At 38.7% G+C, this 25,820-nt stretch overlaps 1 long non-coding RNA gene across 1 annotated transcript; it reads right to left on the bottom strand.

Annotated features, from left to right (window-relative positions):
• Positions 1-11,239: 11,239 nt before the first annotated feature.
• LOC310901257 lies at positions 11,240-14,659 on the bottom strand. The gene is made up of 2 exons (XR_014585693.1): positions 13,917-14,659; positions 11,240-13,797 (listed from the first exon to the last, which is right to left on the bottom strand). It is a non-coding gene; the product is annotated as an uncharacterized lncRNA (long non-coding RNA).
• Between the last annotated feature and the right edge of the window lie 11,161 nt (positions 14,660-25,820).

Raw genomic sequence — 25,820 nt, 5'->3', positions numbered from 1 at the left:
TCTACCATGTTTGCTGAAGATCCCTTCCGTATTTCCATTATCTCGTTCACTCTTTAGTCAGTAGGCTGGTGAACATCTCCAGAAGTACAACCAACCGATGCTCTCTGTTCCTAGGCTCAACATGAGCACACCAGTAATCCCAGAGGCCAAGTCTGGAGACTGGAGACTTTGAGGCTTGTATTGTCTTGGGAGGGACATAAGCCTACCTCCACCAGACTCCCTGTCCTTTCAAAGCTTTCTCGTGTGTTTGAATAGCATGGCAGTGACTACTCATCTGAAGTAGTACGTCAGTTCTCATGGTCCCCTGCTCACCAGATCGATTACACCATGTCAGACAAACACAGCAAAAGTCATCGTCTAAGGGGAAAACCCACTCGTTTCTCACTGCATTCCCAACCACTTCAGAACCTCTGCCAGCACATGTTAACTCCGATAACATTTTAAGATACAGCTTTAATGAAATGAAGGCCTTGCTTGCAAGGCCACGTTGTCTGAAGTTCTCCCATCCCTCATTTAAATCCCACATAATTAGTACAACTACAGACTTTGTTGTTATACATGCTGAAGTATAATGGCTGCTATTATAGCAGCTTGCAGGAGCAAAGATATATGATATTGAATGATATGTCAAGGAAAAATAAACATGTTTCATTTCTTCATTAGATAATGTTTATTTATAGCACAATATATATCTACCTCCACTGTACCATTAAAGTTTTGACTGCTTTTTAACTATAAAATTTGATATTGTTGTGGCAGCTGCACTACTCAAATGATTGCTATAGTACAGCTGTTATCAAAGAGTAAGATTTATAGCTACACTACATGGTGTAAAGATATGTGCATATTTACTTTGTGTTTTACTGTGTCCTATATTTTAATGACACAAGGTGAGATGAAATAGTGAAATAATAAACTCCTTTGCTGCTGCAAAAGTGAATGGCACAATTTGTTTTAAGTTTGGTGTTTAATTTTCGATTGTGCTAACAATAAAAAACTTTATTTTCTGCTAATTTTCTTTATTTAAACATAGTTTACATTTTAGTAGTGATCTTAGTTTTTTATTCTGTTTTTACTTTTCAGAGAAGTCTTTGGAACTGAAGGGAAAAAACACATTCTTGATGAAACATGTCAAACTATGTTGTATCCTAGGTGAAAATCAATATTTTAACCCTTGGCTAGATTGTTAGGCTGCAATGAGGGGCAGGAAAATCATTAGAAGAGTGTGTGAAAAGGACACCAAGATCCACTTTTATGAGGCTGCTGTCCTACCTGGCCAGGTTGCAACAGCTGCCCCAGCCTGCATGAGGTGCAAAAAATAGGCTCAGAAGACCTCTCAGTAGGGGAAGGGGTAGTAAAGACCAATTGGCTCAATGGTCAGATCCTGATCACCCATGCAAACTCAGCCAGTGCTCAGATCTCCTGCCCAAACACTGAGTGAGCTCACAAGGATGGTCTCTGTAGGATGAATGATTTATGAGCATAGTACAAAGCATTTGTGGGGAGGTACCTTTGGCTGCAATTTCAATTTTGTCCATGACCAATGTCTTTTTGTCCCTCCCTAGTTTTCCACTAATTGGTGTTCACTCAACGAGGACTGTCTAATCAAATGGGCTTGGAAGCAGAATAGGGTTATTTCATGAAGGCTGAAGTGTTTCAGCAGAAATAATGTGCTATAGGTTGAGCGCAAGATACAGTCCTGTGGATAAGAGGTGAATTTTAATCTCAGGTGTTCTCTGAAACTCCAGAACTCCCAAATCAGAAAGAAACAAAAGGAGAAATTAAACTACAGGGGCATGATAAGTGACAGCCTTTATGTTCTTAGTTAATTGCTCAGATGTGCTTTGTGGTCCATGCTGATTACAATCACATCCATGGCAAATTCAACCATGCTGCACTTAGTTGAGAGTGGGGGAAGAAGGAATTTCAATTCTCCCTTTTAATAATCCAGTAAAGCAATATTCCTTGATGCTAGCCTCTTCTCAGCTGTGTCAATCACATGTTGTGTTTCCTACCAAACTGTTGTGTGTCAAATCTTTGGTACTTATTTATTTTTGTTACATTTTGTTTTGCTCTGTTTGAGATGGAACTGCTAACTACTACAACCTGCTAACATTGAGCATACTTCTGCCTTTTGCCTTCAGTTTTTCCTGTGACTGTACTGCGTGCATGCCTGTCCATCATACTTTCCAAATATTTGGATGAAATCGAGAGAGCTATTGGGATATATTCAGCTTAAAGGGGAGAGCTTTGTGGTGCTTTGCTGTGCTGAGCACTAGACAACTCAGCATTCACAGGCTCTTGCAAGGCAGTGACTCTCGCTTAAGATGTAGCCTGCACATCATGGGACAGGAACGTGAGGACTCTGCCAGGTTTTAATGCAACATACTGGCTATTTTGACTTGGGTAAGCAAAGTAACTCATCATGTTATGGTACATTTTGTTTTGTTAGCTCAGCGTACCGTTTTCTGCCCCTGTGTACTCACACACTTGAACGCTACGTAAAAATGTTGTGAAAACAGGCTTTCTCATGAGTTCTCCTTTCCTTCCTGGATTTTCTCATGTCATAAATCCAAGAATAGCCTTTTGTCTTTATATTTTGGTGTTTCTGTTTTCTGGCACAGAACAAAAGGCTATAACAAATTAAAAAAAATGAGAACTTAACTGCATGTCTTTTAAACGATTTGGCTCAAGGTTTTGGTAGAGATTTAAGAAAACCTTCAGGCTTCCTATTATTTTACATGGTCATCCCTACCGTAAACTTATTTTGCCTCAGGGTGATGGCTTGCAGAATTTACTTAAGCATTGCTTCTTATCAAAACTTTGACCAACGATTTGGTGATCACGGGAGTCCCTAACCACATACTGTACAGGGAATGTACAGGCTCAGTTAATATGCAAATTACTGCTAATTAGGCAAACAAGCAACTGGTAAAGCAGATCTGGCAAGTGAGTTGACATTAGGTAAAGTAAATGTGATAATTAATAAACTGGAAATTTGGAAGGGTCATCAGAATAGAAAATACATCAGTTTAGCTATGCTTGATCAATAGCTGCTGTCTTTGTGCATTTTGGTTGAAACTGTATCAATTCATGTACCTGTGATATTTAGCAAAAATGGCACCTATGTAAAAGGCATGCTGCCTGGGCTGGATAGACCTGCTGATTTCAGTGGCTAGGTCTCTGCCATTGTAGGGACCAACTTCATGGATGTGGTGACCAGTACTTTAGAAGAATTTACCTCAAAAGTGGTAATTTTCAGTGCTGTCACTGCTTTTTTTCCTTTCACCCTGCCAGATATTGCTGAAGATCAGATTTTGCAATTACAGAGTAACCGCATCCTAATCCTGGGTTTTCCTGCTAATCAGAAACATTTTTTTTTTTTTTTGTATTACTTTAATTCATTTTGTCTTAACTCTTTTACTACGCTTATCAAAAGATATATGCCTAGAAATTTTCACCTCTGTTTTGGTGGGGGACTTTTCCATTGACCAGACATTAACAGTAACTTCAATATTGTAATGTTACAGACATACTCTTTGAACACATTAAGCATGTGACTATTTGAGGTTCAGGAAACAGAAATGAAAACCAGTAGCTCTGCTATAAAGACCTCTGCATCATCTGTTGAGTCCATTTTCCCAATTTAAAAAAGACAGGGAAAAAAAAAAAGGAGCAGTAAAAAAGATAGAAAATAAGTAGCAGAAAAACACACTGAAATAACACACCCACTAAAATAATGAAGCCATAAACACAAGGAAAATTTGTGTTAAGGCTACAAAAATACTTTACCTCAGTTCCCTTGGGGCTAGTCTTTACAAGACACATGGCCCCTTTCACTTTATGAGAAGAGTCCAAGACACTAAGCTGTGTTTCCAAGGCTGGGCAATACTTTAAGAAAATATTGTAAGACTCTGCTATGTCTGGTCTAACCCAGGACCCTCAGACTATGTTCAAAAGACCTTTATAAGCAAATGCTTGAGCATATGCTTGATGTGAAGTTTATCTATCACCCAGCTAGTGATTCATGCTGGTCCATTAGCTGATGTTATAGAGGCAGGCCCTTAATAAGGAACTGTCCTAGAGCTTTCCTTTTAAAATGTAAATATTGAGTATCATGACTGTGTGAACAAAGCTGTATCTTATATGGCTGTAATAAGTTTATTTTTAAAAGATGGTGTGACTGCTCTGTACTTTGCAAATATTACTATACCCCAACAGAGATCTCCATCTTTCCCTTCGCCAATTCATTGCTTCTTTATTTTTTTCTAAGGAAATAAAAGAAGCCCAGCTCTCACTCCCCAAACTCGTGAGGTGATGCAGAAGCCTTTATAGAAGTAATGCTGATTCTGGTTTGTATCTGCTGAGGTTGTGGTGATGCAGGCTTAATAGCTGGACAAAGATAGCTCTGTCTTAATAATATTTATGCTATTGTTGTCTTCTGGGTCTTAGAAGTGCTTTCTAGTGTCAGATGAAGTTAGTATTTCCTGTGACTGAAGTCAATGAAATTATTTGTGTGAGCAAGTACTGCTGATTACGAGCAGCGACTGTATGTTTTAGTGGTTATGGCCATATTTTGACCATAAGTACTCTGACATCTCAGCAAGTGCCAGATTTTCAGCACGATGCCTTTGATTCTCAATCTTGTGGCCAGGTTTTCACTGAGCTGAACACCCAAAAGGCACTCAGTGTGCTGTGCGCCGAGCGCCGTGCCGAAAAGGGAAGGGAGGCCTTGGGGAAATCCGGCTGCGTGCAGTTGGCAGCCTCGCAGCGGCTGCTGAACAACCGGCTGACGGTGTTATTCCTCCAGACTTCCAGCAGCAGAGCGAGGGGTAGGGATGGTCTGCAGCACACGGAAGAAGCACACATTTCTGTCTTTCAAGATGGCTAAGTAACGAGCGTGCACGTGGGTGGCACAAAAACAAAATTTGGAGTGTTTTTCAGGATGTGTCTTTTTCCGCATTAAATAGGGCTGTAGCATTATCTGATAAAGCAAATCTCACCATCTCTTTGAACAAAACGCTTCTGTGGCAGGCTCTTTGCAAACATACAAAGCTAAAATTGTGTTTGAAACCACGAAGAGGGGGCTAGACACATCTGTGAAGGTATACAGCACTGATTTCACAAGACCTGCGTCTCCCCTTTGGTGCGACGGGTAGTGTGTGTTGCACCAACCACATCGTAGTCTGCCTCGTCCTCCTCCCCACTGGAAATGTATCTGTTTGTGACCTAATGGCAGGAATGAACCTTTCTGACTAATTTTCAGTATGACAGTGGTTCTCCTTAGAGATTCAAAATGCAAGTTGTTTTGCCTTTTTAATCACCTTCTAATGACAATGCAGCAAAGTCATTACTACTTTGAATTGAAATGATTTTCCTTCATTATGTTATGATCGCATAAAGAGAGGAGAAAAGCTTTCAAATTATGTCTGTGGACTCTTGAATTAGTGACAATATTGAATACATACTATTACAGAAAAACATTTATAACCTCTTAAATTTACTCTTACTGTATCTGATCTGGCATTTGCGGCCTATATGCTGGTGTCCATATGTGTCTGTTTTTATATCAGTGTGCATGTATCGTATGAAAAGAGGAAGAGGGCTAACCAACTAAATCCATCAGAAGCGAATATGATACAGTACCAGTCTGCTTGAATGTTTTTCTCAGTGTCCAGAAGCGCTTTCCTTTCCATCAGGATCTCTAAGCCTGCTGTATTTTTCCAGAAAAATACATTCCATTCCCACCCTGAAAGCACATGAAATATGTGTAGAAATGTTTGGAAATATACCTTATAAAGGCTGGTTTGGGATTCTTTTTATATTTATTTTTTTATTTTTTAATTTTTATTTTATTTCTTCCATAGGAATAGTAGGATGTGAGATCTACCTCAGAGACAGGCAAGTCCCCTTTCCACACCAGTAAGGAAGGTCTTTTTGCTGGCAGAAGGTAAGATGATCTGTTGCTTGATACTGCAGAGGGTTCCCTGGTATCCTGCAGGCCAAAGGGCTATGTGTCCAACTTTGTAAACTTCTTCAGTTTGTTCTTCATATTGGAGAGGGAGCGAGCTGGTGTTCACTGTTCCTTCTGCACAGTGAGGTTGATTTAAAAGAGATTTAAAAGGTGCAACTTTTCTACTCCTGTAGTAAAACCCAATGCAAATCCTAAATCCTATCTCAAAGATCTCTTCTGTTTGTCTCAGTTTGATCCACAGTTCAGTGGTCTGTAGCTTTCTTAATAGGCATCTGAAGATAATTTAAATTCTTGATAATATTCAGTAGAAACTGTAAGTATGTGTCAGCTGTCAATGTCTGTTTCTTGGCTGGATACAAATACCTCATTTCCGGTCATACAAAACTCCTAAAAGTTTCATAGGTGACACAGATGAAATTCTAGCTACCACCTTCACTTAAAAAAATAAGTGAATTATTTATTTTTCCACAACAATTAACATTTATGAATAAGCACATAATTTTTTAAATATCTCATGTTCTCCTATTCCAAATGTACTGGTAGTCAGTCTGGTGTAATTTAAAATAAAATCTTTCCTGGTTTTGCTGGAATGTTTGCAGATTCTTAGTCATGTGTATTGTAGTGAATGTTTGAGCTGGAATTCGAAGTAAGAATGGCTTAATACATAGCAGGATACACCTTGACAGAGGTATTAATTCACTGCAGGTTTACTCCACATGGAATCTCTGTATTTTTATGACATGTACTATTGGTTGTAATGCCATACTGGGTATCATGTATAACATCAAAGAGCTAACTAAGTATAAAGGTATGCTGTATTTCTTCAGTTCATGTCAACAAAATCCCTTTCAACCTTGGATATCTCCCACTTAAAATCTTTAGTTATTACTGCATATTTGTTTGCAGCATTTCTGTCCAAAAATAATATTTGAAAATGGAATGGAATGCCTAGGCTATCTTTTCCGTTTTGTTCATGTTATAGTTTTAATTTCTTTAACTCTTAAATGTGCTTGTAAAATAGACAAAAGTCTACCAAGTAAAGGTAATTTCTTAGAGTATCATTAGCTGGCTTTCCACCCAATTACCAAATTATAATTACTTTTTTCTTGAGTTGGACTTCTTCCCAAACTCACCATGAATTTTTCCCCAACTGAGAGATTATCCGACAGCATATTTGCTGAAGACTTCAGAGATGATGACTCCTACAGGGGTTTACAGGCACCACTGGGCACATCAACAGAGTTTTTGTGGACAGGCTCAAACAAGGTAGATAAAAGGAGGTGCGACATGGAAGCTGTGTAGATGTTTTCATATTGTACGTGAGCCTAGGCTAATACATCCTCCTGAGAAGGGGGACTTGCTCTCTTGGGCTTAGTGACATCCCATGTAAGTGCAACTTCTGAAGAATTTTGTAGTACGAGTAGCCTGAGCTGCTGTCTTTTTTGTTTGTTTGTTTGTTTTGAAGAATGCTTCCTGAATCAAAGAGTTTGAATGTGGAAGCTCTGTCTGAGAGGTGTACATGTATGATTAAGGTGAGGATAGCCCTGGACCAGACCGGTGTATCCTTGGTTCTCTTGGGAGGTGAGCCTGTAGCCACCCTGACAGGAATGATCCAGCTGCCCTCCACAAAAAAAACAAAGGGAGTGATTGTCCAACCTTTGCTCCTATTGATGAGTACGTACTTAACGTTAGCTGGCAAAACATTTTAGGGAACTGGAAAAGATTTTGTTTGACAAAAAAGTTTAAAATAGTGGTTACAATTGAAACCAGCTGCTGCAGATATTAGCTTTTGCAGTAGTGTAATTATTATAATCTTTAAACTTTCTATAGTGCTGCTACTACCAAGGCAAATGACTTACATGCATTTATTTTTGTATGGTATATCTGAAATGTGCCCATCTCTGAGATGGACAAATGCCAATCAGTACATAATGTATTGTGTAACATAGCTCGGGGCTCGGAAATGTCATAAGATCCGTGGTATCCTTGAAGAACAAATAGGGCCTCAGCTTCTGATGTGTCACTCAAAAGATAGGCTGTATATGACACATACATTGCTTTATACCACTATGTAATTTGGTGTGCTTATGCAAAGAAGTGCATGTGGGATCGATGGCATATGGTATATTAAGAAAGAATAACACCAGATTTAAAAAAAAAAAAAAAAAGTATTCATCCATTAAATGGTGTAAATTAAAGTAAGCTGTCAAAATGACAGCACAATAATGCCATCTTTGCAATATCACATACTGCAGCATAGTTAAATCATATCGCTTTTGTGGAAGAATTACAGATGAGATCCAAGAAAAAATTGCTTTTGAAATGCAATTCTTTGTTACTTAAGAATCATCATTGCTAGCCAGGATCCCCTACAAACACATAAAGCACAGAGTAACCATAATAAATCATGATAATTTATATCACAGCTAATTCTGAGGAAGTAGCATCGGGGGTTATACTTCAGATACACTTCATATTACTCAAACTGTAATTATTTTCATTAAAATATAAAATTGCTTACAGCCGATTTACTTGAAACACACAGCATTGTACATTTAACCGTGTACACAACAGGGCCACAAGAGTTCAAAATAAGTAAAGTCAAGTGTTAAATAACAGCGCTTGACTCATACTTTTTAATTGCATATCTTTGTAGACACAATCAATGTACTTTTAATATTCCTTTTTAGCAAAACATTGGCCTAGCTTTTTCAATCATCATCAAGTTGATTAAAAGTCAATGTCAAAATAAACTTGAGAAAATACTGTTAGGTGCTTGTAAATACAGCCTTTCTAATGGTTTGTGCATGTCAAGAGGGCAAATTTTGTTTCAGGAGGAGAAAAGGAAATGCTTCAAGTTTGTGAGGAGGCAGGCGGTGGAAAGCTGAAGAGTTTGAACGTTTTCAAGTGTAATAATTTATAACACCACTCTCTCTCTAGTGCCTTTCTCTAACAATCTCAATGAGTTCTGCAAACAGTAATTAATTACGGCCTCCAACACCTCTGCGAGGTAAATGCAACTGTATAGGTTGCTCTTCATCTGCCCGCGCAGTGGAGCAGCCCTACAAGGCCCTGATCTGAGGCATCCTGGAGACTACAGGGCTGCAGGGGAGCTGCCCTCTTCACAGACTTGAAGAGGTTGAAATGGGACGTCAGATGTACGCCTAGCAGTTACATACTGGGTTTGATTTATTGCTGGTTGTCTGACTTTGCTGATTATGGGATCATCAGAATGGCTGAGATGCTAAGCTGAGAGCAGGGCATTAGTGAGTTGGGCATGCTGGCCAGCTGATTTTTTTTTTTTTTTTTTTATTTTAACAGGTGAATGAAATCTACTTACTGTAGATAGAATTGCACTAATTATCTTTTATTTTGGATTTTAAATTTTTACTCCTTCAAACACAACCAGTGAATCTCTGTGCATCATTTCTAGCAGCAGTGACTTGGGACAAGTCAGCCTGGTAAGGCAGAATGCAAAGGCAGAAAGTTTCATGTCTGTGCTGAAAAAGGAAACATGAGCTTTATCAGCATACACATTGCTCACTTCGGGAAAGCGCTCTTTCCTGAAGCTTCACCAAGCTGCACTAACTGGTGCAAGTCTGATCAGAATCCCCACTCAACATACAGCGAAGGAGCCTATTTTGGGGCTCTAGGTTTAAGCAGAACTGAGAACCTTAAATTCATCTATCTTTGTCAAATCTAGGGTCAGATACTGAGCAATAAAAAGTAACCTAAAAGTATTTCCTGAAGGATCATCACCTATTCACTGCAATGGATGGATTTTGCTGCAGGAACAGATCAAAGCTGAGGAACTAATGTTGTCCTAACCTGCTTGCTGCTGAAGTTACATGACAGCAGTAGATGAATTAGCCTAAATTTGTATTTAGACTGAGACAATTCCATCCTTTCAACATTAATCTGGAGTGAATTATTATTATTATTATTATTATTACTATTACTATTATTATTATTAATAATTTTTTAATACCAAAGTCCTTGTTGTCTTATTTCTCTCTAAGTAGCTCAATCTGATTTTTTTCTATTATACCAATAATGGAGAAAATTAATGCTTCCATGTTTAACATGTATGTCCCCAAAAACTGGCAAACAATCATTTTATAGCAGCGTTGTGCTTAGTAAACTAAGACACAGAGATAACAGCTAAATCTCAGGCTTTAGTCTTCGCAGTATTAAACTTTTTGACATCTGTCTGATTTCAGCAGATGTGGCTGTGTTGCCCAGGTTTCCCTTGCTGCTTGTGCTGTGTTGCAGGAAGTGGAAAATGCCATTCAGCACTCTTCCTGGGAAATGATGTGAAAAATGGTCCTTAGGCCACAAAAACTCTCTGGACTGGTGAACAGGACATTTTTAAGGAAGTGGAAAAGGCAGGTGTAAATTTACCAGTGAAAGAAGGGATTTGGACTCCAGCATTAAGGTGGGGCTGTTGGTTGGCATCACTGTTTCTTGACTACCCTAGTGAGTTTGAGCTGAAAATTACCTGTGTGCCATGGCACAGAAGGGAAAGCCTCTGGCACTGGTGGGGCCCGTTGCTGGTGGTTCTGTACTGATCAAAGACAAGCTTGTGGAGAGTGCAAACAGCTCTTTGTGCAGACCCAGTGAGTCTTAAATCCAAATCTAAGACTCCAAATACCATCATGATTTTTATCTTTAATGAATTTCCTAAGCATGAGGTCTCCTGACAGAGCAAAGCAGACCTACCCTTCCTGTGTCGTGGACATCCCTGTTGTCTATGCACTTGATCAGCAAGTGGATGTTAAATATAAGGTAAATACCCTTGTTACTTTTTCTGCTCCTACCATTTTTTCCCTTGGCTTATATTCCTCATTTTAACTAGCAATGGGTTTGCTGGAGACATGGTAATGCTTCAGTGTGTGCTAGTATATTCGATATATGAACTTTGGACCCTGTGATGCATTGGGACCATCCCTTTTTAGGCATAAAAGGACATTTTGTCCTGTCACTTATATGTAAACAAACAGTTTACTATCCCTTCCACCATTTGTTATTTTTAGAACCTGCACAATGAGCTACTAAAATAGAAGAAAGAAGTTAAAGGAGTGGAAAGCAGTTGAATTATTTGAGACTGCATGAGATACAAGCAATCTCCACAGGAATGTAACTTTTTTAGTTCAAGTTGACATTTAAGTTGCATTTTGTGCTGGAAAGAAAAGTCAGTGGGAGAAGAGTAATATCAAATGAAATAGTGGCACATGTGGTGAGTCACATTTGCTATTATTTTGTAAGTATTATAAAAATATATCAGATTTTATTGGAATTGACTGAAAATTATTAAAAATTTGAGATAAAGTTTTCCTTTGGTAAACGGTACCTTACAGATGGCACATCAGAGAAAATTCTCTTCTTGTTGAGAAATCAAAACAGTTCAGGGAACACGGCAGCATCAGTATAATAATAGTTGACAGGTACAGTGGCTGTGAACAAACACCCATATCATGGTATCTGAGATGCCATATTTTCCCCGCTAAAATTAAACTATGAGATGCTGTTGACAATGTTATATTAGTTATGTGCCAATGTTCACTTTAGTTTGGTTTAATACTGCTTTATTTCCCTCAATAACGGGTCTTTTTTTGGAGTTCACCAGGGATGTTTGGTTAGAAATGCCTTTCCATAGGTGCTTTCAAATATATACCAAGCAGAGCTGCAGCAGCTGCTGAGGGTAAGCTGGACATAGATAGGAGAGGTGAGTGAAGTGCTTGGCCCACGTGTTGGTGGTGACTGTTGGGCTCTTGATTTTCACTGCCTTGAAACTCAGACAATGTTCTTGTACCTAATGAGACAATGGCCAGGAAGGATTAAGCTGCTTGGATTTGGGACCAAAGGATTTTTCTGATTATAGTTAGCTATTTCAGTATGAAACCAAAGTGACAGTAAAATTGAGAAACTCATAACATAAAATATTGGCAGAAAATAGCAATCAGTTTACTGTTATATTTGTCAAAAATGTTACTTAAAGCAGTAACACAACTAAGATTTATAGCATAGCATATTGCCCTTTTATACACGATAGAAGATTACACAAAGTATCATGTCAATGAATGCACCTTCAAGTAAGGTAATTAATTCTATAATAAATTACCAAATGAGATATTAGACAACTTAAAAGTTAAAGCATTATTCCCACCCCCTCCCCACCCCCCCTGCCCAATATATGCCTATGCTCCTGGCTACACCCAGTTTCCTCCTCACCTCCCAGAGGTGTCTTTTTTTTTTTTTTTTTTGAGGGGGGGGAATAATTCTTTATGTTTAGTTTGAGCCCCCCGAATTAAAAAAAAAAAATACAGAAACTATCTGAAACTACCTGATTCACTCTCTGAAGGATTCTGCTTGTAGATGGGTGCAGGCATTTGTTGTTATGACTTGACTGTTACTGTTAGGCATTCCAGTGTGTTTAGAGCAATGGCAGAAATGTTGTGGCCTTCTCTTTAAAACAGTGATTCTGAAAATAAAAAAAAAAAGTCTCTTTTACCTCTGTTTTCTTTCTCTTGCCATGCCATTACTGGAGAAAAACATACATTCATTCTGCACAGTAGTGATAATTACATTTTCATAGTCTTAATGAACCCATTTATATAGAAATGTTAGCTCTCTGACAGCTAAGAACAAGCTGAAGCACGTGTAGCAATGAGACTGAAAACTGCTGCATGTATACGAGTGCACAAACAGTATTAGAATAATTTTTCTTAAAGTTTCCTTAAATTGTAGCCTGCGATGCACAGGAAGCCTTGTAGTTGCTCTCTGCTTGCAAATGTGAGAAGGAAATAAAATTAGCATTGATAAAAGCAAACCTAAAAGATATGTATCTGTATCGGTATGTAGCACTGCAGGGGCAGTGAAATCATTCAAAGTCCTGGGCTTAGTTAGATTCAGCACATTCAAACAGTAAAGCATTGAAGTCAGAGAGAATCAGAGAGAGAAGTGAGAGATGGGGCAGTTGGAAGAAAATAGAAATAGTGAATCAAAAACTAAGCTTTTCAAGATTACTACTTCCAGTGAGGAGGAGTGTCATGAGAGCATGGGAAAAAAAAAAAAAAAGGCTTGCAGATCCCTATTTATGGTGATGTTAATCACGACCGTGTTATCTCCCAGAGCTGCCTCCTTCCCCAGCATTTCTGCAAGCTTTCACTGCGTTTTTGTGCTACACCAGGGCCCCGGAGCACCCAACGGCGTCGGTCTGCTGCCTCCCACGGCTGCAGCTATCTGCTCTGCGCACGACAAATGGCCGGGGCCGTGGCACCTTCAACTTTTGCAGCTGGTTCCTCTTGAACGTCGTCTTGCAGAAAGCAAAATGTCAAGGATAAAAGAAATAATTGACCATAGAGTAAGTTCCCAGAATGGCCCAAATATAGCTGTTGGCTTACTAGTGATATTTTTCTCTGTGAGGGTTCTTCACTGTGGTGAAAATGGTACCAGTCTGTATCTTCACTAATACTAATTTAGGAAATATAAATCAGGTGTTCGTGCTCAGGTGCAATAAGCTGCCAGATCCGAAGTGCATTCAAGGCAATGAGATTCCTTCCATTGACTCAAATGAATTTTGGATCAAACATTTGGAAATACAGGCTGAAATGCAGCACAATGTAGGGGAGAAACGTCAAGTTTGATTGCTGCTGGAAACATAAGAAAGCAGTGCTGCTGGTCCAGAGGCCGAGGCAGGAGCTGGGAAGATTAGCACGGAGATGACAAGCTACTCTGGCACAGGGAGCCCATCTGAGGTTTCTCCTCATGCCGTTCCCCAGATCCCAAGCTCCTCAGTTGCACTGCCTTACAGAAGCAGAATACTGAATAAAAGAAAAAGAGCATTAGCATGGTATTCTACAGCAAATAGGACGTTAAATTGCAAAAATAAGGGAGGCAAAAGCAAAAAAAACCACACCCAAACCACCATTCTTACAGCTACCTAGTTTGTCCATGCTCCAGAGCGGGGCTGGTGTAGATCAGAGATGGACCAAATCCAGAAAGGTTTGCTGAAGCCCAGATAAAACGGGATAAAGATCTGACTCACTGCTTCCTCTGCTTTTTGAAAAACCTAAGCTATACGGCTGGGGATTTGCAAGCCCAAACCAACCCCTTCTCCCCACCCGCCTGTCGGCTCCGCCATGCAATCTGAAGCGAGCTGTTCTCATGACTCACAGGGACGGTTGACCACCATTCTCAACTGTGTTCCTTCTTACACATTTGGTACAAAGGAAAAAAATCCATATTCCAGTTTTATGAAGACACAAGCACATACACAGTAATGCTTGATCTGAAGCCAGCTAATGGAGAGGATATGTTGAAACCACCAGGCATATTGTTATGAGGAGAACAATAGATATTGGCAACATTGTTTGATCCATGTGCCAAGGGTAAAATTAAAGCCGTATGTTCACCCCATCAGACACAGATTGTGGATGGATGTTTACATAAACAAAGGGTCTGTTAAAGTGTGTTATCATTTTCTTGCTTCAGCTCTCAAACTTCTAGGCCAGGTACACCAATAGGCGGTTTTCTAGAAGAGCCAGAAAGAACCACATCAACAGCAATAGTTGCATGAGACCTTGGTTGATTACCATGTGGATATATAATAATGCCTTTTCTTTCCTTAACCTCTTAGAATAGCAGCAATCGGAGCCAACCCCTTTATTCTTGCAGGGGAAAAATCCTCTATAAAGTGCCTACAGATTTTTCAAGAGAGCCTGGGGACTGAATAAGAAGTAAGCTGTAGGAAAAGTTTTTCTATTTTCTACCTGTGTTACCCAGTATCCCTACCTCTTCATCCCTGCTTGTGGCATTGTTAAAGCAATTGGTAGAAAATGAATCTGGAAAATTTCCCAGAGTGTACAGCTGCCCTTTTAACTTACACCTCACCAACCCACCCTAAGTCAAGTAACCGACATGTGGTGTGCTTTCCTCTGGGAGCTGCAGAAGCACAAATACAGCTGTGCAGATCTGGCACACAGGGTTTTTGATTTCATATTTACTTGCTGGCCAGATAGCAGCCCGGTTTCAGGAAAGAATCACCCATTACTGTCTTAAAGAAAAAGAATATAAGGAAATAGATAATTTGATGTTTTAGGATATTTGCCTCCTTGCCATCATCCAAACCTTCCAAAAGCAATAAGCTACAAGTTGCTTGTATGTTGCTGAGCTGCGTACCCAGAACCTTTTGAGGGTTCGTGATTATTGCTGGACTTTATGGAATTTTGTAATAATTGCTCGTAGTTCTGGATATATTTTTAAATTTTCACTTTTTCACTTCAATACATAGATTAACTATTCATAGGATTACTAATACTTCTCAATGTAAGGAGTTCCAGAGGAACTCTGATGTATGTGTTATTTTGTTTTTCTTTTAAGGAAAAAGAGTGTTTGCTATGTTTTAATAACATTCAGGTGTGCCATGCTTGTTCAGAGGACCAGTCTGGGACTCTGCACATCTCTAGCTACCTCAGAGGAAAAAATCCTGATCAATGTAAACCAGAATTATATATTTATAATTGACTATGTGTTTAATTTCACTGTGAAAAATACTGAAGTCAATGAGACTTTATTAAAAAAAACTTGTAACAACAAATTTGTTCACTTTCTTAGCAACATCAGCAGATGCTCTGCTTTAGAAAATGCGCCCAGCAATTTTTAGAGTTACCTTTGTATTGCTTGTTGGCACTGATACATGTGGCATAGATCAGTCTGATAGGTCTTATAGGTCCTACCAATAAGAATGGCTTGAAAATAGACAATCACAGGTACTGAAAAGATATATCATCTTCACTTTACTCTGGCAGTTAGTAGGAGGACTGATCACTAAACTGGTCTAATTCAGCTCTTCTCAATCACTTGCAGAGATGAGAAAGTTGTTGGAGAGATATCACTGGAGGCTCTGGGATTTTCTTCTGAAGTCATTCTGAATTAGCTGCTAATGGGGAGCTTTCTTTGATAGCTCTTTTATAATTAAATGCAGCTGGATGAAAATCAACCACAAAGGGAACTCAAGTTTGTTTATCATTACTTCTGACTTTGTTAGCAGATGTTTTCTGAGTACCATGGTAGCTTGTTTAATTTGTCTGTGTAATGTGGAGCAGGTAAACTTTGATTAATAAACTGACAAGTACATTCCTTAATTTATTTTAGAAGTTTCCATCTATGTCTGTTATAGCACATATGCCAAATCCCAAAAGAATGAAAATAATTGTTTGTGTTTGATTTTTACTGTTATTTTTAAGTCTAAGGCCAGATGAAAACATGCATACTGGGAACACGGCCCTCACCTTGTAATAGATACAACCACTTGCAAACTTTTGCCACATGTGAACAATGCACATATTGTGTTCCCACCAGGCTGTTCTGTGTTAATTGATGAACAAGCAGTCACCTTATTTTACAGGTTCTTCGTTTTTATGTTAATTACATTGGAAACGGCCTTTACATTTGGGCTTAGTATGTGCTTACCCTCGCTAACTGTGGTGGACTACTGTATGTCCTTACAGTAATGCATATGTAATTGGGCTCAAATTTTATTTTTGATATAACCAGTAAACAGTTCTCTTACAAGAATGTAATTTGCTTGCAAATACAAATGATTCAGGTTCAAAAGTGTGAATTCTTAGACAAAACTCCCAGGATTTCTTTACTTGAGCAAGACATCTACATCTAGGTGTGAAAATCTGGGCCATAACCCTTATGCTGCACAGATTGAGGTCCAGCATGATAGCTGAATTATCTGAAAATCCCGTCGTGTTCCAGACAACATTTTAAATTAAATAGATGGTCTACTTCCTGTGAAGTGTTTCAGATTAACAACTTGGGGATAGATACAAAAATTACATAGGAAATACATACGCAGCAGTTGGTTCCCATACATAAGATGAAGAGCTTCTTTCTTATCTTCCTTTCTGTATTGTGTTTTCCTTCCTTCTCTCTCTCACTCATTTATCTGCTTCTAATCTGTGGGTAAATTTTTTCTGCCTCTTTCTAGTCTGATCTCCTATAGTGCTGAGCTTGACCCTACTGCAATTTGTAGCGTCTATTCACTTATTTTTTTTATCTGTCCTTTCTAGAAACAAGAAGCTGAATGTCTGCTGCACATCACGGATGTTAAGTGTGGAGCATCCGGTGTTCATAGCTGTCCCATCATGAAGTGAAAGTGCTGGGGAAGAAGGAAGGCTGCCCTCCTCACCCTCCCCGTGCTGGGACCACCTTGATTTGCACTGCAACCATACCTGGCTGGGCTTATGGAAGTGGATGGTTTAGAAATCCACATGAAAAAAAAAAAAAAAAGCTAAACAAACAAACCCACAAAAACAACAACAAACACACACACAAAACCATTAGCTTCACAGATACAGGAATATCAGGGCTTTAGGCAGAGTTGGGACCACCCTGTACACAGATGAGATGAAACTGCGTTAGCTCAGCCTGACTATCAGTTTGTATACTGTCATCCAGGCTGGATATTTCTAAAGTTTTCAGAGAAAACAGCATCTTTTCTGGCTACTTGGTGTCCCTCTCATTCTTAATGTTTGAACTACACATTTCTTCATATTTGTTATAAACAGCCCACTTGTTGTTCCTTGTTCCATATTCATGAAGGTGCTTTTTAATAATTACTTTGTGTATTTTTATTTTTTTAATGGAATTAATGAGTCAGAAATAGAAATAATGAATCTTGCCTTCTAGTATAAACATATAGAAATGTGCCTTTCACAGCTGAAAATTCCTATTATCTCACCTGCTAACAAAGGTATAGTTTCTTCTGAGATTCTTTGTGCTTGTGAGGACTATCTAGGCTCTTTGATAGCAAAGTAAAATACAAGGTTGTAGCAAATTAATAAATGAGAAGCTTTTTGAAAGAAAACCTAACTCAGCGGACCTTATTGTGCTTGGTAGTGGTCTGGTACAGTCAGCTGTGAACCAGAAGGGATATGCACTTTTTGCCATCAGCTGGTGCCTAAAAGTGTGCAGCTCGTTGCAGTATGGCTCCCACTGAAGTCACTGGGACGCCTAAGACCATGGTCCTGGGATGGGAGGGACAGAAGAAGTTGAGCCTGACCACCAGGACCGTGGCACGTGCTGTTGTCTTACTGCAGTAATGGGATCCATGGAGCTGAGCTAATGTTTTAAATACAGGGAAGTGTAGGATATGTTGGAAGGTGATGTGTGGAAAAAACAAAAACATTCTTGAGTCATACTTTTTCAGAGCAGAATGAGACACAAGATAGTAAATACTGCTTTTTTCATTCTGCCTTTACGTGTCCACAACAGGATAGCATTGGAAGCTCTCCTTACAAAGCTGAGAGCTGAGGGACAATCAGAGCCACGAGATTTTTGATACGTTCACGATACAAAGGGCAGATTAAAAACAATATACTATTTGATCATCATTTTCCTGCATATGGAAATCTTAGGTCACCTTGCTGTTCCTTCATGTCTAAAGCCTGCCATCAGGTTTCTGCAAGGAAAAAGTGGGATTTGTTGCATTTTTAAGGATGAAGGCAGTGGAACTGAACAGTGCTGTGTTGACAAGAAGTCAAGTGCTGAGCCCATGTGGGGCACCAGGGAGGGTCACTAGGAGCAAGTCAGGTGGTGTCTGCTGAGATGGTTTTGTTTGCAGCATTTTCACGCATATTTATTCAATAAGGCTTTTGTTTTACTGAAACGAAGAAACACTATACAGCATTATCCTGATTTTGAAGTGACAGCACCAAGGGGACTTCAGTAAAGGATTTGAAGGCAATTGGATCTGAAAAGGAAAGCTTTGTGATTGCTTAGTTAGTTTTGAAGCAATGCTTATATTTAAGATTTATGTACAAAACCAGGCTATATCAATAGTAGTCAAGTGGTTTCAGGCCAAGCCTTTTTCAAAGCAACTTATGAACAGAAGGTCATTTCAGAGTGCTTTTTTCCTTTGCAAAGACACAAACACAAATCCCACTTTGCTGTGTTTGTATAATATATAATACATTATTATGCTGCATTTAGTAAGTGCTTATACTTCCACAAAAATATCTAGAGCTTTATTCTTGATTATAGTGCACTGCCAACTGCAAGTAAAAGCAATTGTTATCCTCAGAGTTTCAGTGACCTATTAGGGAGATATAAATTGTGACAAGATTTTTTTTTTCCTTTCTAAACTTCTGAAGGCTCATCTTACAGACTCTAAACCCCACCTTAAAAATACATAGTACAAAGACTGTTGAGTCCTCTGATGATACTACAGTTTTGAATCATCTTTATATAATTATGCTAGTGAATATAAAGTATCATTGTTTTCAGTATCTTCATGAAAGCTGTTTCGACCTTCAGATTAAAGGATCCATATGGATTTCCAAACGAAAAAGTTGGAGCTCCTGTTTAAAACTAGAGCACCAGTTTGGCATGCAGACATCAGATGCGCTTCCACTTGAAAAAAATGCAATTGTACCAGCATATATCCTGTCTGAATTTTTCTCCAGGGTAAACTCTTATAAATGAGTGCATCGTGCATAATGAGGATTGGAGGTTAGCTGCTTCCAATGAATTCCTTTTCAAAGTGTGAGAAAGATGCAGAGCAGCAAGGAGGAGAAATCCATTGGTATTTGAGCTCTGTAGGATGAAGAGGTTTGCTGCTGGGGGAAGATCAAGAGGAGGCAGTAGGAATATTTTGGGCACTTCTGAAGGAGAGATGGAGACCATCTGGTAGAGAGGATGCTTAAAGGAAGAGTGCCAGGACAGAGATAAAAGTAAAGGGAAAGGAAATAGTGACTGAGTAACATCAAAGAGCAGGGCTGTCTATAGAGCAGAAATGAAGACGTAGCAGTGACCCGACATAGGCAAATCTTAATACAAATGGTGGCACTGGGTGATGGATCCATATGACTCTGTGAAGGCTCAGGGGAAAAGCTCAGTATTTTAATTTCAGGAAAGTCTCCAGGAAAGTGGTGTTGACATCTTTGGAAGGCTTATAATTTAAAACTGATGCAGTAAGCAGGGTTCCTGCTGTTTCAAAAATACTGTCCTGGAGTCTAATCCAGATACTGTCACTATAGCAGAATTTAAAATGGAGGGACGCCAAGAAGAATGTTTCTTCCCTCATCAGCATCAGCATCTTTTCATTTGAATGATTTTAAGGGTATTAGAAGTTTCCGTTGAATTGCCTCCTAAAGCTCATGTCCTGAAGCAATGGTTGGTGTGTGGTCCTTCTCTGTGTTGAGCTGGAGCTCATGTAAAAAAAGGAAGATGCTGGTTTTGCTTTGCTCCTGCTGACGGAGAATAGCTATTGGCCAGTCCCTTTCTCCTGCCAAAGCCTGGAAAACGTTTCTGTCATTGGAATTCCACCAAGATTGGAACTCCAGCAAGCCCCATGGTTTCTGTGGTAGAGCAACACGGTCTAACAGTTTGATAATCTCTTGTGCCTTGCTTCTCCTGAGTGTTGCTTCACATCTAGCCCTAAAGGCAGGAGGTCGGGGCAGGTGATGGGCTTAATTACAAAGACTGGCTGTGCTCCTGCTTCTCTTCCACCTTCCCCCTTCCCATCTGGCTGTAGGAGGAGACTTTCTGCATCCTAGGGGAATCATACTTTTTTTGGGAAAATACATTTGCGGATGAAAGATTGAGGTCTGGAATATTCCCTTTCCTTTCCTTTCCTTTCCTTTCCTTTCCTTTCCTTTCCTTTCCTTTCCTTTCCTTTCCTTTCCTTTCCTTTCCTTTCCTTTCCTTTCCTTTCCTTTCCTTTCCTTTCCTTTCCTTTCCTTTCCTTTCCTTTCCTTTCCTTTCCTTTCCTTTCCTTTCCTTTCCTTTCCTTTCCTTTCCTTTCCTTTCCTTTCCTTTCCTTTCCTTTCCTTTCCTTTCCTTTCCTTTCCTTTCCTTTCCTTTCCTTTCCTTTCCTTTCCTTTCCTTTCCTTTCCTTTCCTTTCCTTTCCCAACAAAACAGGTGTGTTGCTTTGATACTGAAGTTGATCCAAGGAAAGGAAAAGAAGAAAGTTCTTCCAGAGGGTAATTAATCCCATCTTAAAACAAGTGTGTAAGACAGGTAGGATGTCTCTCTCTCTCTGAAAGTGCCAATCTGTCACCACTATCTATAGAAGGAGTCTTCACGAGTAGCTTAGAGTAGGTGTTTGACTTTTACACAGTTAAATTTAGAGGAGATGATTGCCACTTTTTAAGTCAGTCAAAGTGTTTGTTTATCAATGATTAACTATTATAGATTGAAAAGTTGTGAGAGAGAACAAAAGTAAAAATATAATGCCATTGATAGAGATATCACATAATAAGGAATAGCAGTAACAGCAAATGCAGATGGTTAACATTTACATTCCCCATTGTTTTTATTTTACTGTTAAATCTTCCCAGATTTTAAGTCTCGTTTGATCTGAAGAAGGAAAAATTTGCCTCTGCTTCGGTGTAAGCAAAAACTGCTGAAATATTTGTAGGATTAAGAAGTGATTTGTCCTGGAAATGTCAATTCTTCTATGTAGGGTCATTAATCCATAAAATGAATTTGCAAACATTTATATGTTTCCTTTAGTGTTTTTGGTGTTTTACTTGACATGCTTCTGACTGTTCCCTAAATGAAGATTGCACTCAGACGATCCTGCAAGGAACACAGTGGCAGTTTGTGGGACTTGGTTTTGCATGTATCTTGACCTGATGTATACAGTCTGTTACAGTGAAATAAATGGATTTGTCATTTAACAGAATTGTATTTCAGGCTGTTACCCAAGGGTTTCATTGTGTACAGTGCTTTCACCGGTCATAACTATACTGTAAAAGTAGATAGATAAAATAACTTTTTCTATTAAAAAGGTAGTTCTTGACTACAGCCTGGTTTGCAAAGTAGATAATACCTGTAGAAATGGCAGATGCTCAGAAGTTCTGGAGTATTGCGACACTAGAAATTTTAAAAGAAGTTGGAAAAAGCATATGGTATATATGGACGGGAAATCCTGTGGTAGTTTTGATTTTACACAGGGAAAAAAAAAATAAAAAAGGAGTTGCTTAGGTCCATAAATCTGTTGTATGCTGTATTCAAATAGAGATTTTCATGATCTTAGCTTTCCTCTTTCCTCAGAACGTTGCTTTCAAGTACAGATGGGCCTACACCACAAGTTTGGGATCCAGATTGGGGTTTGGACCTGACATTCATCAGAGTGTAGGCATCTGAACCTAGCATCTGAGGTCAGCATCTTGTGGAATTAACAGCCTACTGCAAGGTCTGGATTGAGTCTATCTTCCCCATATTTCAAGGTATAGGTTTGGAAAATGCAAGGATATGATTTGACCTGATCTGTAACTTTAAGGTATTTAAATTAAAAATTGAAAGACTTTTAATGAAGTAGGAGGCTATATTTATGATTATTATTGTGCCTGAAGGATGAAATTGCATATAAGGATCTAATTCATTGGAGATTATAATAAGAGACATACTTAAAATGGTTTCCAATCTAAATACTGGTTTGAGGTCAATAAGAGTACCTATGGCAAATTATTCAGTCTCCTGATTTATAATCCAGTGCTTTTACTCCAGTATGGTTGTTTAATTGTAATTCAGCCTGTTCCTAGAATAAAATATCATACATTAATGAAACAGTATACCTAGGTGCAGAAAGAGACTTAGCCTGCAAACACTCTGAGTTCCTCTTTAGGCTGAGAATCCCTCATATTTCCGAGACTAATGATTTCTAATCCGTTTTTAAATGTTCCATGTGGATAGTGAAGGCGTAACTATCAAAACATGGTAAAATCATAATGCCTGTGCAGCTATAAATTACTGTTTTCAAAATGAGCTGGAGGTCTCCAACTTATTCCTAAGTGCAAAAAATTAGATAACATAGAACTGCTCAGACATTACTAGAAGCAAGTTTTCTGCCTTTTGCCAAATGCCAGGGAATTGTGGGTCTGCCCACAAACTCCATAGAAATGTCCATATGGACGGCAATAAACCTAGTCCTAGACAGAATACTTGAATAGACTGCAAACATTTCAGATCAGAGATCAATGGAAAGAACTGAGTTGTTTTATCGCAAATTTCTCTGATATGAAAAATGTCTCTCTAATTTTTCGGTCATCGAACTGTGAACTGCTTTGTATGAGACAATGACTGCTTATTCTACTGATGGTAAAGTGCTGCTTCCATGAAAGATGCAGCTTAAAAGCAATGCTGAAGAAGGAAGTGGCTTAGAGTATTTTCATAAGCCAAGTATATACTGGACATTTCAGAAAGCAGGTAAAAGAGAACCTCAGGCTCACTTTTACTTGAGTTAGATACAAATGCAACAATTACTTTTAAGGAAGAAAAAGATGCACGATTTAAAATATCATTAGGATAGTCTTTTGTGGGGCGCAGAAAAAACCTTTACAGATGTTATTGGCTCTTTGGGGTTATACTAAAATAAAAATTTGGAGAAGTGCCTCATTTGAATTTATACTCCCTTTGTGATCCATCAAAAAGGATTCATCTCCTATTCAAATGACTAGTCAATATGTTAGTCAGATCAAATACCGCTAATAAGATGCTAAAAATGCTTCTGAGGAACAGGGGGATTTCTTTAACAAGCCATAAAGTGCTTTTTAATCCATTTCTGACTTGTTAAGTTCTTTGTGATTCTCACAACTGTTCCATCATGACGCAGTTCCAATCCTTTGTGCAGAAGGAGAAAATCAAGGTGTAAATCAAGGGCAGTGCATACATATTGCCTTTCCTCTTCAACTGTTCCCAAAGCCGCTGTGGTCCTTGTTGTACTTTCCTATCATACATCTATTTAAGACACTGGTGCTGGTGGATACTTTGGCTTGATAAACCTGTTTTTTATGAGATTTTCCAAATCACAGAGCATAAGTTTTGTAAAAGATTTAAAACAGCATAAAATAATGAAACCATGTTGTCTTATTAGGACAAGAGAAGAGGAGATCCTGGTACCCTGAGACAAGGAAAACTGCATTTTCAGCTGCTTAGCAAAAAACGCTCTCTCTACTTTGAAGACTTATCAGCTGAGTTATCTGTCTGAGGAAAGTGGCCTAATAATTCAGTTTTGCTGCAGACATGGCCTCAGCTGCATGGGGCCCAAGGACGTAGGAGTTCTCCAGATACATTTCAAACAGTAGAAAGAAATGTTGAATGGATGCAGATATTATGAAGAGGCTGGTTAGATTTTTTTGTGTTTTGTTTTGTTTTGGTTTTTTTTGCATATCATCCTGGTCACATCAGCAGAACAAATTTCTTCTTTAGTTAACTCTGAGCCTAAAGAGTGATCTTTAATATTTGCCTGATACTTAGGATGCCTCAGTGGCAAAACCCCTCATCTATTTGGCTTTAACTGAAGCTTCATATCACTTACATCTTTAGTTTTTTAAGCTAAACATATATAAGTCTTGGGATTTCAGCTACAGTTGAAACTAAATGATTAATTAAAAAAAAAAAGAAAGTCTGATTTGTTTTGCCCACTGACTGCTCATCTCTGAAGTGATTACAATAAATCAAACCTTTCATAAACCAAGTCTTTGGAGATAACCTTGAAAATGGCATACAAAATTCCTGTTATGGCTTCTTTTAATTTCTGAAAGCACACTGAATCTGACCATCCCTGTTGTTTCTGATTGATCAAATTTGTAGCTGATATTGTAATGTATTGGAGACGAGTTTTTCTCTACATTTTCTGTGGAATATGGGGCACCATCTTATAACGTATTCTTCGTTCAATAAAAGTAAATGAGTTCATTCATGAAAATAAGGTTTGCAGGATTAGGCCTGTGAATATCAACCATTTGGGACTGAGAAAATAAATAGTAACATTTAATAAATATACAGTGCACTAAGACTATATTTATTAGTCTTTTGACATTTTTATCTGGCTCCTATAAAGAAGTCTTTGGAGCTGGGACAACTGGTGCAGGTAAATTTCCTACGTTGTGAAAGGATCTGGTATTTAGTTTATGGGAAGCAGGCCTGAGCAGATGTGAAAAGTTCAAATAAAGGAAGGCCAGATTAAACGCACTTTTGTGGCTGGAAAATCAAAACAGATGTTATTATTCAACCACAAAAAAATCTATGTGCACTTAAGTAGCATTAGGTGTCTGATCAACTACATTTTTTAAGTGAAAATAACAAAACGATTATAAAATTATATAGGCTGATAAAATGGCTTTAAAATTTTACCAATAGACTGACTAGTTTGGTCTTCTAGTTAATGGGAAGGTGTAGAAGTGAAGTAGATCTTATCTATAGAAATATGAGCAAATCTAATTTGAAGAGAGAATCAAGAGAAGAAGATACAGGCACTGGGAAAGAGTGTGGACCCTCCATCTGAACCCCAATGCATGTCAGAGCAATAATGATTTAAGATGGATGCACTTTATAATTGTCCATAAACATTCCTGGGCTCCTGCCCATGTGAAAAGGTTGATCTTGGCAGAAGATGACAAGTGTTGAAGGTCCTCAGGAGCCCTTGAGAGCAAGTATATATTTGCAGGGTGTGAATGTTGGCAAATAGTTTTAAAGATTATTTCTAATTAAAAGAAAATGCAATCTAGGTTGAGAAATGTGTACATTGGAGAAAACAGCTAAAAGAAATGGAATAGTAAGGGAGGACTGAAATTGGTATCTTTGTCTGTAAAAGCAAGATCATGTAGACAGTGGCAAGAAGTTTTCTTTCTTTCTTTCTTTCTCTTTCTTTCTTTCTTTCTTTCTTTCTTTCTTTCTTTCTCCCTCCCTCCCTCCCTCCCTCCCTCCCTCCCTCCCTCCCTCCCTCCCTCCCTCCCTCCCTCCCTCCCTCCTTTCCTTCCTTCCTTCCTTCCTTCCTTCCTTCCTTCCTTCCTTCCTTTTATTCATTCTTTCTTTCATTCTTTCTTT

Source organism: Anser anser, assembly GCF_964211835.1.
Source record: "Anser anser genome assembly, chromosome: 6".
In the NCBI taxonomy this organism is placed as follows: Eukaryota; Metazoa; Chordata; class Aves; order Anseriformes; family Anatidae; genus Anser; species Anser anser.
Note: the sequence above shows the minus strand (reverse complement) of the source record. Positions and strands in the feature narration are given on the sequence as shown.